Source organism: Delphinapterus leucas, chromosome 3, assembly GCF_059928025.1.
Source record: "Delphinapterus leucas isolate spDelLeu-1000000601 "Yukka" chromosome 3, BTC_Dleu_Yukka2, whole genome shotgun sequence".
Lineage (NCBI taxonomy): Eukaryota > Metazoa > Chordata > Mammalia > Artiodactyla > Monodontidae > Delphinapterus > Delphinapterus leucas.
In genome coordinates, this window is record NC_143131.1 from 34653243 (window position 1) to 34663977 (window position 10735).

The window sequence follows — 10735 nt, forward strand, 5'->3', positions numbered from 1 at the left end:
CTCAATGCTGAAAAGCTGAAAACTTTTCCTCTAAAATCAGGAAGAAGACAAGGATGCCCACTACCACCATTTATTCAATGTAGTATTGAAAGTCCTAGCCACAACAATCAGATAAAAATAAGACATGTGCAAAAAAAAAAAAAAAAAAAAAAAGAGATAAAAGGCATCCAAATTGGAAAGGAAGAAGTAAAACTGTCATTATTTGAAGATGACATGATACCATATACTGAAAACCCTAAAGAGTTCACCAAAATAACTATTCGTACTAATAAATAAATTCAGTAAGTTTGCAGGATACAAAATCAATAAACGGAAAATTGCATTTCTACACACTAATAATGAATCACTAGAAAGAGAAATTTAAAAAAATAATAATCCCATTTGCAGTTGCATCAAAAAGAATAAAATACCTAGCAATAAATTTAACCAAGGAGGTGAAAGACCTGTACTCTGAAAACTATAAGACATTGATGGAAGAATTTGAAGATGACACAAATAAATGGAAAGATATACCATCCCCATGGACTGGAAGAATTAATATTATTAAAATGTCCCTAATACCCAAAGCAATATACAGGTTCAGTGCAATCCCTATTAAAATATCAATGCCATTTTTCACAGAACTGGAACAAATAATGCTAAAATTTGTATGGAACCACAAAAGACCCTGAATAGACAAAACAATCTTAAAAAGGAAAAACCAAGCTAAAGATATCACACTCCCTGATTTCAAGCTGTATTACAAAGCTATAGTAATCAAAAACTGTATGGTACTGGCACACATAGATCAACGGAACAGAACAGAGAGCCCAAATTTAAACCATGTTTAAACAGTCAAGAAATTTATAACAAAGAAGGCAAGAATATACAGTAGGGAAAAGACAGTCACTTCAACAAGTAGTATTAGAAAAACTGGACAGCTACATCCAAAAGAATGAGACTGGGTCATTTTCTTACACCATATACAAAAATAAACTCAACATGGTTTAAAGACTTAAATGTAAGACCTGAAACTATAAAACTCCTAGAAGAAAACACAGGCAGTATACTACTGGACATCAGCCTTAGCATTATTTTTTTCGATATGTCCCCTCAGGCAAGGGGAACAAAAACCATAAACAAATAGGACTACATCAAACTAAAAAGCTTCTATGCAGTGTAGGAAACAACTAACAAAACAAAAAGGCAGCCTACTGTATGCAAGAAGATATCTGCAAATGGTATATCCAATGAGGGGTTAATATCCGAAATATATAAAGAACTCACATAACTCAGTATTTTAAGAAAAACAAACAATCCTATTTAAAAATGGGCAGAGGACCTGAATAGACATTTTTTCCAAGTAAGACATACAGATGGCACATGAAAATATGCTCAACACCACTAATCATCAGAGAAATGCAAATCAGAATCACGAGATAGCACCTCAACACCTGTCAGAATGGCTACCAACAAAAAGACAACAAATAACAATTTCACTTCTGGGTATTTAACCAAAGAAAATGAAAACACTAATTTGAAAATATATATGCACCCTATGTTCACTGAAGCATATTTACAATAGCCAAGATATGGAAGCAACTTAAATGTCTATCGATAAATGAATGGATAAAGAAGGTGTGGTGTGCATATATATATATATATATATATATATATATATATATATACATGCAAATATACATACAGTAGAATATTGTTCAGCCATAAAAAGGAATGAATTCTTGCATTTGTGACAGCCTGAATGAATCTAGACAGTATTATGCTAAGTGAAATAAGTCAGACAGAGAAAGACAAACGCCAGATGATTTCACTTATATGTGGACTCTAAAAAAAACAAAAGAACAAACAAAACAAAACAGATACAGACTCATAGACATAGAGAAGTAATGGGTGGTCCTCAGAGAGGAGAGTGGTTGGGGGTGTGGTGAAATAGGTGAAGAAGATCACGAGGTGCACACTTCCAGCTATTAAATAAATAATTCACAGGGATGCAGTGTAATTCACAGGGACGTAACGTATGTAATATATAGCATAGGGAATATAGTCTAATAACCACAGATGGTTATTAGACATATTTTGGTGATCGATTTGGAATGTATATAAATGTTGAATCACTATGTTGTACTCTGAAAGTAATACAATATTGTATTCCAACTATACTTCAAGAAAAAATAAAAAGGAAAAAAGAATCTATAGTAGTCCAGACAAGTATAATACTGGTATAATGATAACCACATATAATAGATAGATAAATGATGGATCAGAACAGGAAATCCAGAAATAGATCTACATATATATAGACATTTGATTTTCAAGAAAGACACCAAGGTAATTTTGTGGTGAAAGAATTGTCTTTTCAATAAATGCAAAAACATTTAGATATGCATGTGAAAAAAGCAAAACAGAGCAAACAAGGAAACAAACAAAAATTCGACCTTAATTCTATATATAAAAAAGTTAACTCATAATAGGTTATATACCTAATTCTATGAGCCAAACTTACATATAACCACTAGATGAAAAGTTGAAGAATATTCTTTTGATTCTGGGTTTGACAAAGATTTCTTAGTACACACACCAAAACTTGTATAATAAAAAAATGACAAATTAGACTTCATCAAAGTAAAAGAAAAAAAAACGATTGCCTTATAAGGCAATATTAAGAAAAATGAAAAAGAAAGACAGATTTGGAGAAGACATTTTTCAAGACACATATCCAGTAAACGACCTGTACTCAAAATATGTGTAGAACACTTACAGTGCAATTTAAAGAAGACAAAGGACTCAATAAAACATAGACAAAAGATTTGAACAGATCTTCTTATAAAGAATATATTACAAATAACAAGTACTGTATATGAAAAGATGGTTAAAATGATCAGTCATCAGTCACAATGAGATACCCTCTACAATGGCTTAAATTAAAATGACTGAAAATATCAAGTGTTAGCATGGATAGAGAGTAACTGGGACTCTTGTATATTATTTGTGGGAATTTAAAAGAGGCTTGAAGTCTTGGTATTACTGAAAAAGTAAATGGGGTTATCTAGATTTCATGTAGTACAGTCAACTATCAGGGTGCAGGTCTGATTGACTTGAATATGCTGGTAGACAGATCCAGGCTACAATATAGGGGAGATATACTACACTAGCCTAGGGAAGAAATGGAAAAGATGGAGTGGAGGAGAAAGCAAGAAAGGCAGTTAGAGACTCTGGAACATTATGAAGAGTTAGGGCAAGGAGGACAAATACTCACATCCTTACTTTTCCCCTTTTGGAATCTGTAGGGGTCTTGGGGCACACTGTGGAGAGTTCTCAAGTGGCACAGAGGCACCTAAAAACACTGGGCCCAAACTGTGAGGGAGTAGTTCCCATATAGCTTTGTAAAACGTGCCTTGTATAATGTGGTACAGTGCCATAAGTACAGAATTTGAAGAGGGAAATGATTAGATAATTAAGGATCTAGCAACACTTTCAATTTCCCCAAGACCTGTACAAGAAATAGAGGAGATCTAAAAGATGTCAAGTGCCCTGGTTTGGGGGACCCAGAGACTCAGAGAAGAATGAAGGATCTGCAGAGGCCCAGGGCTGAGACAACAAGGATGTGGGATGCAAGAACTTCAACACTAGAGGAAACAACATCATAAAGTTACAGTCCCTATTGTAAGAATGAGGAAACTCTGGGTTAAAGAGAGAAAATTACTTGCCTGAAGTCACAGTTAGTAGACGGTGGAATCAAGACTCTGAGGTGAATTATCCCCAAGCCCACAACCCTTAGTGTACACCCCTTAGTGTATATTTACAGCCATTTCTCGGTGCATAATCAATTGTGAAGATAGCAAAAATACCAGAAAAATCAATTTTACCTCACACAACTAGGTGTTTTTGCAATCACCCACCATAACAAGGGAATGAATTCAGAGATGAATTCTGGCCTGTATCTAACAATGAAACTAAATACTCAGTAGCAGAAAGGATGGGTCCATCATGCTAATCAAAGCTTTCCATCAAGTTCATATGGTTACCAGGGGGCAAGGGTGGGGAAGAGGGATAGATTGGGAGTTTGGGATTGACATGTACACCTGTTATATTTAAAACAGATAACCAACATGGACCTACTCTATAGCACAGGGAACTCTGCTCAATATTCAGTAATAACCTAAATGGGAAAAGAATTTGAAAAAGAGTAAATAAATGTATAACTGAATCACTTTGCTGTACATCTGAAACTAACACAACACTGTTAATCAACTAAACTCCAATATAAAATAAAATAAAAAAGCTTTCCATCAAGTTCAGAAGAGTAGCCTGTTTATAAGGAGATATAACCATTGGAGACAAACCTTTCATCTCTTTCAGATATAGTGCAAGGTAGGAGAGACTGCAAAGCTATTCACTTCACCAAGAAATCTACTGGTTACACCATCACTTTGCCTAATCTACTCAGGAGGTACAATTATTAAAGTATTGCTCAGCCTCAAAAGCCACTGACTCCTCTTCCTGCTTCTGTGTTATATGAAGAAACAAGACTATGCCAGGAAGTTTTAGCAGTACATAGAAAAGGGCCAAAGCCATAGGCTTTTGTTATGGCTAAGGACATGCTCTACTAAAGTTTATCTCAGTCTGGCAACCATTTGGGCTCAAAGCATAGAATCAGAAGGATATCTAATTTTTACTTAATTGTGAATTACAGAAATGCTTTACCCTCATTGAAGAATAGAAATTCATTGCTACATCTTGACTGGAGAAGAGACAGATGAAAGACATATCCTAGGCAGGATTTAGAAGCAATCAGACAACAAATATTTATTAAGTGCCTACCATATTCTAGGTAATCCACAGGCACCATTCATCCTTGGCATCCTCCAATTTTTTAAAAATGTTCCCATCCTCCATAACATACTTGAAATGCCTGATGGTCCCTTGCTGACCCACGGATCCCCTAAGCCTCTTATTATTTTACTTCTTTAATGAATATTTTAATCATAATAAAGAATTCCATAAAATCAGCATATTGAAACATGAATCTCTTTAACAACAAACTGAGGGAAATGTATTTGCCAAAAAAAAATAATAAAGTGAAAGCAGAAATCCTTGATATATGTAAAAAACTTATAATTGATTAAAAAATAGAGTCTCAATAGCCAAAATAAATAATTTTACACATACACGTGCACACACACACACGCATAAAACCCAGAGTATTTGAATAGATACAAAAATAACTAAAAAGTAAAGCAACAATGTGATGCTGGTGTTTTGTTTTTCACCCTATTAAATTAGCAAGTTTTATTTTCTTGCTTATTTGTTTTCACGGGAGTATTCAACGTAGAAGGTATGGTAAACAGGGATTCTGACACACTGCTTGAGAATGTACACATTGGCATAATTCTTCTGAGAAACAGAAGCCACATAACAGTTGGCTTAAAACAAACATAATTGTTGCAATAATAACATTTTTGAGACTATATTCTAGGTAATACTCAGAAATTTAATTAAAGATTATACACAAAGATATTTCAGATTATGCTTATTTAAAAATAATAATAATGGCAAATGAAAATGAATCACATTGTCCAAAAGTGATGAAATGGTATATTTATGTAAGACTATTCTGCACATATTTAAATAACTATTAATTTTAAAAGTTTATTAACATGAAGAGGTACTCATATTAAGTATAAAATGGTTTTTAAAGCTGTACTTAAAATAATATCTCAACTCTTAAAATAATACCTCAAGATCTTGAGTAGTCTAAAATAATATACTTTAAACTGTTAGTATCAGTTGCCCTCTAGGGTTATGGGAATTTTGTCTGCTTCTTAATACTTTTTAAATCTCCCATGGGACCATATCCTCCAGAAAACTGTTCTTTGTCCCAACTCCCATTTTCCTATTTGGCAGTACCTTCCTCCTAGGCAATAGACACAGTAATTTACAATCAACATTGGTAACATCTCCTCTTATGGGCAATTAATTAACTGCCAAACCTACATTTTTGAAAAACACTTAGTTGGAGCTTCTAGTATCTCTGCTCTTCTCTTTTACATTTCACTACTTCTTATAGGTTAATGCAAAAACTTGCTAAATTGTCTAAGCACCCAATTTTACTTTTTCTTCTAGCTGGCTTCAAAACTGCTTCCTTATTAATATTCTTAAATTAAATATCCCATCATGGTCATTATAAAGTGAAGATTAAATACACACACACACACACATATATATATATGTGTGTGTGTGTGTGTGTGTGTATATATATGTATTATACATGAAATTACATCTAAAATAAAATATACTAGTCTATTTTTGCAATGAAATATTAAAAATTAAGTTTATAAAAAGAGCTCATAAAATATAAAAAATATAAACAGAGATATAAGGAGAGATGCAACGGACTTGATGGGAAATTTATAATTAAACATAGACACATATATACAGGTATATCCATACATCCATTGCAAGGTTCACAAACATTTATAAAGTAAAAAGGTTGTCCTTATAGGTTCCACAAAAAGTTCAGATTAAAGCAAGATAGTATTTTTCCCACTCACTGACAAAACTGAAAAAAAGATCTCTAATAATAAAATAGGCAGTGATCACGGAGTCAGTGTTTTCCCATAGGACCACTATTTAGATTAGTTCATCCAGGGCCTCACCTGGATTCAGGGAGAGATCAGAGGATCTTGGTAAAAAGGAAAATGTAGAAAAAAATCCAATTTTTTGAAATGAGTTGTTTTTCATGGGCAAATTATAATTCAAAAGTTTGGTGAAACTAAAACAAAAATATATAACATCTCAGTATTAATTTTTAGTTCTTTCTACTTGAGGAGAATTAGTAATAAAGGTTATACAGGTTAGAAACAATAGAAATTTAAAACTCTAAGTGGGTGGCTTTATTTAAAGAATATTGGATAAGTTTTTCTAGGAGAAAATTTTCTCCCAGTTTTAAGTATTTATATGGGTATATGTTTATACTGGGAGATGAGGTAAAGTACACTTTTTATACTGAGTTTTAAAAAGTGCAGGAGAGACCTTCAAGGTGGTGGAAGAGTAAGACACGGAGATCACCTTCCTCCCAACAAATACATCAGAAATACATCTACATGAGGAAAAAATCCTACAGAACACCTACTGAATGCTGGAGACGACTTCAGACTTCCCAAAGGGCAAGAAACTCCCCAAGTACCTGGGTAGGGCAAAAGAAAAAAGAAAAAAACAGAGACAAAAGAATAGGGATGTGACCTCACCAGTGGGAGGGAGCTGTGAAGGAGGAAAGTTTTCCACACACTAGGAAGCCCCTTCGCGGGCGGAGACTGCGGGTGGCGGAGGGGGAAAGCTTCAGGGCCGCGGAGGCAAGCACAGCAACAGGGGTGCGGAGGGCAAAGCGGAGAGATTCCCGCACAGAGGATGGGTGCTGACCAGCACTCACCAGCCTGAGAGGCCTCTCTGCTCACCCACTGGGGCGGGTGGGGGCTCGGAGCTGAGGCTCGGGCCTCGGAGGTCGGATCCCAGAGAGAGGACAGGAGTTGGCTGCGTGAACACAGCCTGAAGGGGCCTAGTGTGCCATGGCTAGCCTGGAGGGAGTCTGGGGAAAAGTCTGTACCTGCACAAGAGACAAGAGACCACTGTTTTGGGGTGCGCGAGGAGAGGGTATTCAGGGCACCGCCTAAACGAGCTGCAGAGACGGGCGCGAGCAGCAGCTATCAGCACGGACACCAGAGGTAGGCATGAAATGCTAAGGCTGCTGCTGCCGGCACCAAGAAGCCTGTGTGCAAGCACAGGTCACTATCCACACCACCCCTCCCCGGAGCCTGTGTAGCCCGCCACTACCAGGGTCCCATGATACAGTGACAACTTCCCCAGGAAAACGCAAGGCACGCCTCAAGCTGGTGCAACGTCATGACAGCCTCTGCCGCTGCAGGCTCGCCCCACATTATGTGCCCCTCCCTCCCCATGGCCTGAGTGAGCCAGAGCCCCGTAATCAGCGGCTCCTTTAACCCCGTCCTGTCTGAGTGAAGAACAGATGCCCTCAGGCGACCTACACGCAGAGGTGGGGCCAGATCCAAAGCTGAACCCCAGGAGCTGTGCGAACAAAGAAGACAAAGGGAAATCTCTCCCAGCAACCTCAGGAGCAGCGGATTAAATCTCCACAATCAACTTGATGTACCGTGCATCTGTGGAATACTTGAATAGACAAAAACTCATCCTAAGATTGAGGCAGTGGACTTTCGGAAAAGCGATATACATATATTTTTCCTTTTTCTCTTTTTGTGAGTATGTATGTGCATGCTTCTTTGTGTGATTTTGTCTGTATAGCTTTGCTTTTACCATTTGTCCTGGGGTTCTGTATGTCTGTTTTCTTGTTTGTTTGTTAGTTTAGTTTTTAGTGCTTATCATTGGCGGATTTGTTTTTTGGTTTGGTTCCTCTCTTCTTTCTTTATTTTTTACTTCTTATTACTTATTAATTTATTTTCAATAATTTTTTATTTTAATAACTTTATTTTATTTTTCTCTTTATTTATTTTTTTCTCCCTTTTCTTCTGAGCCAAGTGGCTGACAGGGTCTTGGTGCTCCAGCCAGGTGTCAGGACTGTGCCTAGGAGGTAGGAGAGCCGAGTTCAGGACATTGATCTACCAGAGACCTCCCAGCTCCACGTAATATCAAATGGGGAAAGCTCTCCCAGATTTCTCCATTTCGACACTAAGACACAGATCCACTCAAAGACCAGCAAGCTACAGTGCTGAAAACATTATGCCAAACAACTAGCAAGACAGGAACACAATGCCACCAATTAGCAGAGAGGCTGCCTAAAATCATAATAAGGTCACAGACAGCCCAAAACACACCACCAAACATGGTCCTACCCAACAGAAAGACAAGATCCAGCCTCACCCAAGAGAACCCAGGCATCAGTCTGCTCCACCAGGAAGCCTACACAACCCAATGAACCAGAGAAACACACAGCAGGTGAAGGAGCAAGGTAAAATCTCACCAGACCAACCAAACGAAGAGGAAATAGGCAGTCTACCTGAAAAAGAATTGAAAGTAATGATGGTAAAGATGATCTAAAATCTAGGAAATAAAATGGAGAAAATACAAGAAATGTTTAACAAGGAGCTAGAAGAACTAAAGAGCAAACAAACAATATGAACAACACAATAAAAGAAATGAAATATTCTCTAGAAGGAATCAATAGCACAATAACTGAGGCAGAAGAACGGATAAGCGACCTGGAAGATAAAATAGTGGAAATAACTACTACAGAGCAGAATAAAGAAAAAAGAATGAAAAGAATTGAGGACAGACTCAGACACCTCTGGGACAACATTAGAACCACCAACATTCGAATTATCGGGGACCAAGAAGAAGAAGAGAAAAGAAAGGGACTGAGAAAATATTTGAAGGATTATAGTTGAAAACTGCCCTAATATGGGAAAGGAAATAGTCAATCAAGTCCAGGAAGCACAGAGAGTTCCATACAGGATAAATCCAAGGAGAAACACGCCAAGACACATATTAATCAAACTATCAAAAATTAAATACAAAGAAAAAATATTAAAAGCAGCAAGGGAAAAACAACAAATAAGATAAAAGGGAATCCCCATAAGGGTAAAAGCTGATCTTTCAGCAGGAACCCTGCAAGCCAGAAGCAGGTGGCAGGACATATTTTAAGTGATAAAAGGGAAAAATCTACAACCAAGATTACTCTACCCAGCAAGGAGCTCATTCAGATTCAACGGAGAAATTAAAACCTTTACAGACAAGAAAAAGCTAACAGAATTCAGCACCACCAAGCCAGCTTTACAACAAATGCAAAAGGAACTTCTCTAGGCAGGAAACACAAGAGAAGGAAAAGACCTACAATAAAAAACCCAAAACAATTAAGAAAATGGTCATAGGAATATACATATCGATAATTACCTTAAAGTAAATGGATTAAATGCTCCCACCAAAAGACACAGACTGGCTGAATGGATACAAAAACAAGACCCAAATATATGCTGTCTACAAGAGACCCATTTCAGACCTAGGGACACATACGGACTGAAAGTGAGGGGATGGAAAAAGATATTCCATGCAAATGGAAATCAAAAGAAAGCTGGAGTAGCAATACTCATATGAGAAAAAACAGACTTTAAAACAAAGACTATTACAAGGGACAAAGAAGGACACTAAATAATGATCAAGGGAACAATCCAAGAAGGAGATATAACAATTGTAAATATTTAGGCATCCAACATAGGAGCAACTCAATACATAATGCAAATGCTAACAGCCATAAAAGGGGAAATCGACAGTAACACAATAATAGTAGGGGACTTTAACACCCCACTTTCACAAATGGACAGATCATCCAAAATGAAAACAAATAAGGAAACACAAGCTTTAAATGATACATTAAACAAGATGGACTTAATTGATAATTATAGGACATTCCATCCAAAAACAACAAAATACACTTTCCTCTCAAGTGCTCATGGAACATTCTCCAGGATAGATCATATCTTGCATCACAAATCAAGCCTTGATAAATTTAAGAAAATTGAAATCGTATCAAGTATATTTTCCGACCACAACGCTATGAGACTAGATATCAATTACAGGAAAAATCTGTCAAAAATACAAACACCTGGAGGCTAAACAATACACTACTTAATAACCAAGAGATGACTGAAGAAATCAAAGAGAAAATCAAGAAATACCTAAAAACAAATGACAATAAAAACATGATGAC